This window comes from Aquarana catesbeiana, linkage group LG08, assembly GCF_042186555.1.
Source record: "Aquarana catesbeiana isolate 2022-GZ linkage group LG08, ASM4218655v1, whole genome shotgun sequence".
Classification (NCBI taxonomy): domain Eukaryota; kingdom Metazoa; phylum Chordata; class Amphibia; order Anura; family Ranidae; genus Aquarana; species Aquarana catesbeiana.
In genome coordinates, this window is record NC_133331.1 from 277,852,293 (window position 1) to 277,861,487 (window position 9,195).

The window sequence follows — 9,195 nt, forward strand, 5'->3', positions numbered from 1 at the left end:
CTGATACAGGATGCATGCTCTGTACTGTCACCATTTAAGGTGGCGACAAGTATGGGAAGCTGTGACAATGCATGCATCAGTGACACAATTCCTCTCATGTTCCTGCTGAAGCATATTCTGCATGCCATTATGGACAGGGCACTCGAGGCAGAGCAGCGGGAGGAAGAGGAGGACTTCCTTTCCTCTCAAGGCCCGCTTTATGCAGACACTATTCTTGCGACGCCACAGAACACACAAAAAATAGAAGGAGGATGAGGACTCTGGCAGTTTTGGAGGCATTGAAGCAGAGAAAGGCATACGTCAAACCTTAAGAGATGGCTTTATGTCCCCAGAACCCTTGGGAGTAGTACGTGGCTGGGAGGAGGCAGTTCCAGACACTGTAAAACCTCAGTGACCCCGAAGACTCTGCTTCTCATGCCTCTGCAAACTTGTGATGCATGGGCTTCCTTATTCTTCAAAGCCTGTGAAAGGACCTGAGAATTTGTGGCATCAAGGCTAAGAATCATTCCTGAAGACGCCATTTATGGCGAAACATACATCGGCGCAATGGATTCATCACTTCCGGTTTCTGATTTGTCACCCCACACCAGGCTTTACCCATACGAGTGGGACGCAGAATGCACGTTATGACGTTAGAAACCAGCCAAATCCGCACACGCTGTTTTCTCTAGTGCCAGGCAGGCACTTTTACATGTGAGTGCAACCTACTACTTTGCAAACAAAGCCTGGGGAATGCCCAGAAAAAAACCAAAGCCTACTTACCACCAACTCGCAGACAACCAAATTGACCTGTCTAACAGTACGCGTTAAAAACAGGGGTTTAGTCCGCACGCATTTGCAAATGCATGCGTAAGTCACAGAGCCTCATCACGGCACCCTGATATCTGTGGTCCTAACACTAAAATATGAGTGTCCCCACAGTGGAGGCACATGCATTCTGATGGATAAATGCTGGCAGGTGGACTGAAGGGCAGCCCATCCCTTCTTAAAGGTACAGAAGCACACCAGACACCCAGCAAATAGCACCATGGCTGCAAAGGTGCTGGTGTGTTTCTGGACCAATAAACACACCAAGGTGATCTCAAAAAACTTGCCACCGCCTTCATTTATAGCTGGCTTTCGCAGTAAGCGGCTTTGGAGGGCTACAAACAGATGCAAACAAAGCCTGGGGAATGCCCAGGAAAAAACCAAAGCCTACTTACCACCAACTCGTAGACAACCAAATTGACCTGTCTAACAGTACGCGTTAAAAACAGGGGTTTAGTCCGCATGCATTTGCAAATGCATGCGTAAGCCACAGAGCCTCGTCACGGCACCCTTATATCTGTGGTCCTAACACTAAAATATGAGTGTCCCCACAGTGGAGGCACATGCATTCTGATGGATAAATGCTGGCAGGTGGACTGAAGGGCAGCCCATCCCTTCTTAAAGGTACAGAAGCACACCAGACACCCAGCAAATAGCACTATGGCTGCAAAGGTGCTGGTGCGTTTCAGGACCAATAAACACACCAAGGTGATCTTGCCACCGCCTTCATTTATAGCTGGCTATCGCAGTAAGCGGCTTTGGAGGGCTACTTTGTCATTGCTTTTAAATTTTATTAAATATACTACACTATGAAACTTTCTCTCTCATCTCCTGTGGAGTAAATTTTTATGCCCTAGCTTCATCCGGACTCCGGAGGGTCCACAGAGTGGTGTTGGCAGTGGGAATCAATTTGTTATTCTAAATGAGCAATTTGACCTACGTTAAAAAGTGGTCAAACCCCTGTGGTGAGTTTGCACCTTTCCATTGAGCACCTGTGGTGGAAGAACTAGAAGCTTCATTTAAAAGCATTTTTTGGTGTTGGGAAAACTATCACTAATGGACTTTTTAGCTTGCTATATGTTCAACAATATGTGTTTTTTTGCAGTGATATATGTTCATGATTTTGGTTCATGATATATACTGTATATTCACTTGTATATGCTTAGAGCCACCAACTTTTCCAACTTTTTTGTGGCTTGTTCACCTTCAAGGGGCAGCTTCGTTTGCATATTCCTCATTTATAGGGCACTAATTCTAGGTATCCAATCACTTTATAAGATTCATTATTGGTTGGCAACCCTCCTTGACCACCATTACAAGGGGAAAGTATCTGAACTCATCCTGCCCTTGCAGAGGGAGCAGAGGATAAAATATCTTGAGGACACCTTAAAGAAGAGTTTATGTAACGCCTTTCCAGACTCTGGTAGGTTGCAGTCTCATGGAAAAGCTAGTTTTGAGGCATCTGTTTGTCAAAGGAGGAGCGGTGGAGAAGGGGGCCATCTCAGTGATGCATTTCAAAGTTTTTTAGTCCTTGGTGTCCAGGGATGTCAGCTTCAACATCCCATCAGCAGCAGTGGCAGCTAGTGCTCAAAATTTTTTGGTGGGCACAAAAAACTAAAAAATACTGAAACCCCCCCCATCAATTGCAGCCTCAATGTGCCCATCAAATGCAGCCATTGTGCCCATTAAACGCAGCCACGTGTGCCCATCATATGCAGCCAATTGTGCCCATCATATGCAGCCACTTGTGCCCAAACACAGCCACTTGTGCCCATCAAACGCAGCCATTTGTGCCCATCAAATGCAGCCACCTGTGACCAAATGCAGCCACTTGTGCCCATCAAATGCAGCTACCTGTGCCCATCATATGCAGCCACCTGTGTGCATCCACTTGCCTATCATATGCAGCCACTTTCCCATCATATGCAGCCACTTGCCCATCAAATGCAGCCACCTGTGCTAATCATATGAAGCCACCTGTGCCCATCAAAGGCAGCCACTTGCCCATCAAAGGCAGCCACTTGCCCATCAAATGCAGCCACCTGTGCCCATCATATGCAGCCACCTGTGTGCATCCACTTGCCTATCATATGCAGCCACTTGCCCATCATATGCAGCCACTTGCCCATCAAATGCAGCCATCTGTGCTAACCATATGCAGCCACCTGTGCCCATCAAAGGCAGCCACTTGCCCATCAAAGGCAGCCACTTGACCATAAAATGCAGCCACCTGTGCCCATCAAATGCAGCCACCTGTGCCCATCATATACAGCTACCTGTGCCCATCATATGCAGCCACTTTCCCATCATATGCAGCCACTGAGCCCATCAAATGCAACCACCTGTGCCCATCGACCCCCCCCCCAGCATGCATGGATTGCGGCTCCGGCACAACCACTACCACAGATCGCAGCTCCGGCACCGAACCCTCCCCTTCCTCCCCCGCACGGCACTGAGCCGAGGGGACTTACCACAGCACTGTGTGCAGCAGATCCTCTCACAGCGGTGGCTCCAGCTCGAGTCTCTTAGCTCCTCTTACTAAGCGCCAGGCATCCAATAGGGTGGCCTGGCACTTTGGCCAATCAGGAAGCAGGTCTGACGTCCTGCCTCCTGATTGGCGGGGAGGAAGGTTAGTGTGAAAATAGAGAAATTAATTATCTATGGTCACACAATTGGGTGGGAACAGGGCGCACTCTCTGCGCCCTGAGCCCACCCTATTTTGAAGCCTATTACAGCCTCAGGCTTTAATCAGGTACTTCAAAAAATACCACCTCCTCCTCCCACCCACACCATAAGAATCCATGCATCTGGCATCCTAAAAGGGGCAAGGTGCATGGATGGAGGGATGGCGCCCATGCGCCCACAGTGCACGGGCTGCCACTGATCAGCAGCGTCTGCTTCACAGTATGCCCAGTATGCAATTGAGCTGCTGGGCTTCCCTGCATCCAGCGTGCTTTCCAAATAAGCATTCAGTGCTGCCGGAGGTTTTGTGACAGATAAAGGAGTGCGTCTGTCCCAGTGTTGCCAACCGCCCGTAGATTTATGGGCAGCCCGTAAATTTAACCCCTTTTTCGGGGCGCCCGTGAAATTCCACTACGGGCACCAGTGCCCGTAAAAATGATGTCAGCGAGCCGACCACGCAACTGCGCATGCACCGTTCTGAAGCCGGCCGGGCTCGGGGAAGCTCGTACGCGCTCGGCCGGGCGGCGCATGCGCAGTAACGTAATAGCGCCGCCCGGCGCCATTTTCGAATCGATAGAGAGAGAGCATGGCAGCCAGCTGAGCCAGGCGACTCTGTCCTGTCATGCAGTGCACACACAGACCGCAGAAGTACGGAGAGTGAACCTGTGGGGGGGATAATATTCTTAGTAAAAGGAGGACATTACTAGGACTGGAGCCGGGAGAAGTAATATGATGGTGAATAGAGCACATCAGTCTCTGTCGCTGGGCCCTGGCTGCATGACATATGCAGGGGACAGAGACTGATGTGCTCTATTCACCATCATATTACTTCTCCAGTTTACATCATCAGTGTGCTGTGTGTCCTCCCCCTGTGCCCCCTTTCCCTTTCATCTCTCCACAGGACAGGTCAGGGCAGCACTGTGCTGCCCTTACCTGTGGAGAGGGGAAAGGGGTACAGGAGGACACAGCACACTGATAATGTGGAGAAGTAATATGATGGTGGGCACTGGGCAGAGGAGGAGGCTACTATGAGGATGTATCATGTCCGCAGCCTCTGTCCCCCTCCTGTAGTATGTCCACAGCCTCTATCCACCTGCTGTAGTATGTCCGCAGCCTCTATCCACCTCCTGTAGTATGTCCGCAGTGTCTATCCACCTCCTGTAGTATGCCTGCAGCCTTTGTCCACCTCCTGTAGTATGTCCACAGCCTCTATCCACCTCTTGTAGTATGTCCGCAGCCTCTGTCCACCTCCTGTAGTATGTCCGCAGCCTCTGTCCACCTCCTGTAGTATGTCCGCAGCCTCTATCGACCTTCTGTAGTATGTCCGCAGCCTCTGTCCACCTCCTGTATCATGTCCGCAGCCTCTGTCCACCTACTGTAGTATGTGCGCAGTCTCTGACCATCTCTTGTCTTTTATCATGTCTGCAGTCTCTGAGGGGATCCTAGAAAGGAGTCAAGAGTGGGAGCGCCGCCGGGAGGTGGGTTACAGGAAGAAACAATCACGTGTTGACTGTGGAGAGGAGACTATAGAATAGCCGCCAAGCTGGAGCCGTCTAAATGAGCCCTGCAGGGTGCACCTGAGAGGAGGTCAGTGACAGCGCCGCCAGGCCAGTCTGAGGGGGGTTCACTGATGTAAGGGGGGAGTGAATACAATAATGTAAGAGGGCACTGATATAAAGGTTCCCCTCTATATTAGTAATCCCCCCTTACCTTAGTGTATTCACTGTGCGGTAGGTGGTCTCTGGTCACCATCCTGCAGACTCTGATGTAAGGGGGAACTCTCTGCTGGCTGGGTTATAGTAACCTGACCTTCATGTAAATAGAGAAATATGTTTTTTGACTTTTGTTTAAGTTAAAGACATTGCTAATAGCACTAGCTATGTGTTTATGGTTGAAATATTGATAATTGCACTGTTTATCAGTAAAAAGAGTAATTTGAGGTAGTTTTTTGCAGTGCCAGAAAAAAATGTGGATCTGCCAGTAAATGTCATGATTTTTTTCCAGTAAAAAATTGGTGCCGTTTGTAAATGTCGGCGTTCTGCCAGTAAATTTCACTTCGGGGGTTGGCAACACTGGTCTGTCCACAGACTCCGTTGACCATCTGACATTTGTAAAAATGAATCAGTCCTGGATTAGAAGCAGCTATCAAGCCCCTGGTGCGGATGCTGCTAATTAAGTTTTATTGGGATCTCAAATTTCTGCAAGACTGTCTAGGTTGTCTAGCTTTGTAGGTGTTGATGTTATCTGGAAGTAATTTTTTGGTATAGGTTTCATAGGCACAATTAACACCCAAGGACCAAGTTTTCCGCACCTGTTTGACAGGTGCATCAAATTTACATTTTTTACAGCAAGGCCAATTCTTGCTCTCATCAAGAGTACCTCTAGAAGGTTACGGGGTGAAGGCACCAGCAACACCCCAAGAACAATTATCCCACAACTGTTTGACAGAGGCATCAAGCAAAATTTTTTTACAGCAAGGCCAATTGTCAGGGATATCACACGCAGGCATCCAGCAAGGGTGATTGGATGAGTTGGCAGCACCTTAAGGAATCAGGACCAGATGAATAAGTAAACAATATGTTTATTAAGAAAATGACACACATCCAATACCAACACCAGTAAATCATAAACAAGAAAGTGGAAAATAAACGTAACAATGAAAACCCTAAGTAAATAACCTAACTATACCTAACTAACTATATACAAGTTTGGGTGAACACACATGAGAAAGACAGGCAAAGACAAAAGACAAGGGGAGCAGGAATCCAGTAGTGGCAGCAGAAAGCAGGTTCCAGGGGACAGGTCTCCGGATAAGGGTACAAGGTACAGGAACAGATCAGGCTCAGGCATGGACACGGCTTGTGGGGAAAATACTAAAGCACTGGACCTCAGTGCAAGGCGGGCTTATATACCCCCAGCAGTCTTATCAGGTGCAGCCTAATTACCTGTATGATCCATCTGATGGGAGACATCTGCTGGTGGCCACCAGAATTACACCCTTTGGTTCTAAATACAACAGTGCCTCCAGCAGGTGACCCAAGCAATGACACAGGTCCTGACAGCAATTCTTGCTTTCACCAAGAGTACCTCTAGAATGTTATGAGGTGAAGGCACCAATGACATCCAAAGACCATTTTTTCCCCAACTGTTTAACAGGGACATCAAATTTCAATTTTTTACAGCAAGGCCACCAACAACACCCAAAGACCAATTTTTTTGCAACTGTGTGACAGGGGCATCAAATTTCAATTTTTTTAAAAGAAAAACAATTCTTGCTTTCATCAAGAGTTCCTCTATAGGGTTACAGTGTGAGGGCACCACCAACACCCAAAGCCCAATTTTTCCACACCTTTTTCTTCTATCCAAAGTCTGCAAAAGAGATACCAGGCTTTAGCTAAAAAAAAAAAAAAAATGTTAATCTTGGCCTGAGTGTACTATAATTTAGTTTCTTCACATAAGGCTTGCTCACTGTGGTGTGAAACTATTTCCATCCGAAATCTGCCAAAGAGACACCAAAATTTATCCAGAGTTCTGAGTGCACTAAAATGTGACCTCATCACACAGACTGCCCAAGCTGTTTATTAAATAAAGAAAGCTTGCATGAAAAATCAAAATAAATGTCATTTTTTTTTCTTTGTAAATGTCAGTTTTTCTGCATCAGGTTCTGTACACGCTACAGATGCGTCACTTTACAGGTAGACTAAGTGGACCCCCCAGGCACTATATTTAAATGAATTAAATTTTTTTATTGTTTCACTTTAAGCATCATTAACCCCTTCCCAACCGCCACACGCCAATATATGTCGGCTCAATGACACGGGTGGGCAAAAGGGCGTACCCATACGTCCCTCCGTGCAAGGCCGCGCGCCCGCCGTAGGAGCGTGCCCATGGGTTCCGCGGACTCAATGTCCACCAGTGGCCCACGACTGCGGCTAGGAGAGGCAGAACAGGGAAATGCAATGAAATTTAAACAAGGTATTTCCACATTCTGCCTAGTGACATGACAGGGATCTACTGCTCCCTGTCATCAGGAGCAGTGATCTCTGTCATGTCCTAGGTCAGGGGTGTCAAACTCAATTTCATTGTGGGCCGCATCAGCATTATAATTGCCCTCAAAAGGGCCGGTTGTATCTGTAAGATTTGATGTCCAGAGCATCCCCTCCCTTTACATTAGATGTCAAGAGCCACCCCACCATCAGAAGTTGAGTCCCCCACTCTCCCTTACATCACAGTGCACCCCCTTTCCTTATGCTGCTGCTGGGAAGAAGCTAGATGCATTGCTTGAAAGCAGAAAGTAAGGGTCTGGAGGAGGACCAGAGGAGGACTGGAGGTGTGAGGGCCACGTGAAATGGCCTGGAGGGCCGGATTCAGCCCGCGGGCCTTGTGTTTGACACCTGTGTCCTAGGTAGTCCATCCCCCCCTACAGTTAGAACACACTGAGGGAACACAGTTAACCTCTTGATCGCTCCCTAGTGTTTAACCCCTTCCCTGCCAGTGACATTTATACAGTAATTAGTGGCTGTTTTTAGCTCTGATCGCTGTATAAATATCATTGGTCCCAAAATAGTGTCAAAAGTATCCGATCTGTCTGCCTCAATGTCGCAGTCCCACTTAAAATCGCAGATCACCACCATTAGTAGTAGTAAAAAAAAATAATAAAGAAAATGCAATAAATCTATCATCTATTTTGTAAACGCTTTAACTTTTGCGCAAACCAATTAATATATGCTTATTGCGATTTTTTTTTTACCAAAAATATGTAGAAGAATATATATTGTCCTAAACTGAGGTTGAAATCTGTTTTCTTATGTATTTTTTTAGGATATTTATTATAACAAAATATAAAAAATATAGCTTTTTCCACAATTGTCGGTCTTTTTTTGTTTATAGCACAAAAAATAAAAATCGCAGAGGTGATCAAATACCACCAAAAGAAAGCTCTATTTGTGGGAAAAAAGGATGTCAATTTTGTTTGGGTACAACGTTGTACGACCATGCAATTGTCAGTTAAAGCAACGCAGTGCCGTATTGCAACAAATGCTCTGGTCAGTAAAGGGGCAAATCCTTCTGGAGCTGAAGTGATTAAAATCACTGCTCCTTTAAAAACAAATATTTTTAAAACTTTTTTTTGCATTGGTACATGTCCCCCAGGGCAGTACACGGGCCCCTATACCCTTTTTATGGCTAATAACTTGCATATAAACATTCAAAATGGGGACTTTTGATTTTTCCTGTTTGGGTCCCATAGACTTCAGTGAGGTTCTGTGTTTGGGTCTGAATTTTTGCAATGTTGGAGAGTCTGGCGCAAACCAAACTGAGGGGTGTTTGGCCTATCTATAGTCAACAATAGCCTGACCTTTTGACATATTTGACCTATGGCATATATAATACAACAAAGCCTTCTAGAGTTTGAGCTGGGAAATGTTTCACTCATGAAACTGATATAGAAAACAATACACCCTTGCAGGAATGACTACTTATTCTTTCCAAATAAAAGGTAAGCAACATAAGCTGAAAGGAGGGCTCCATAATGACAAGGAAGGTATGCGCCAGGCGGGCTCTATAACCACAAGATGACCAAAGAAGAAACTGCACCTGGGAACGACACTAAAGCCACCCAATGAGAGAGAGATTTATTTCTGCAATTGCTCATGTAACTGGAAACCCTTGTTGCCTATAAAGTTTGTGAAGCTGCTATAACCTGAG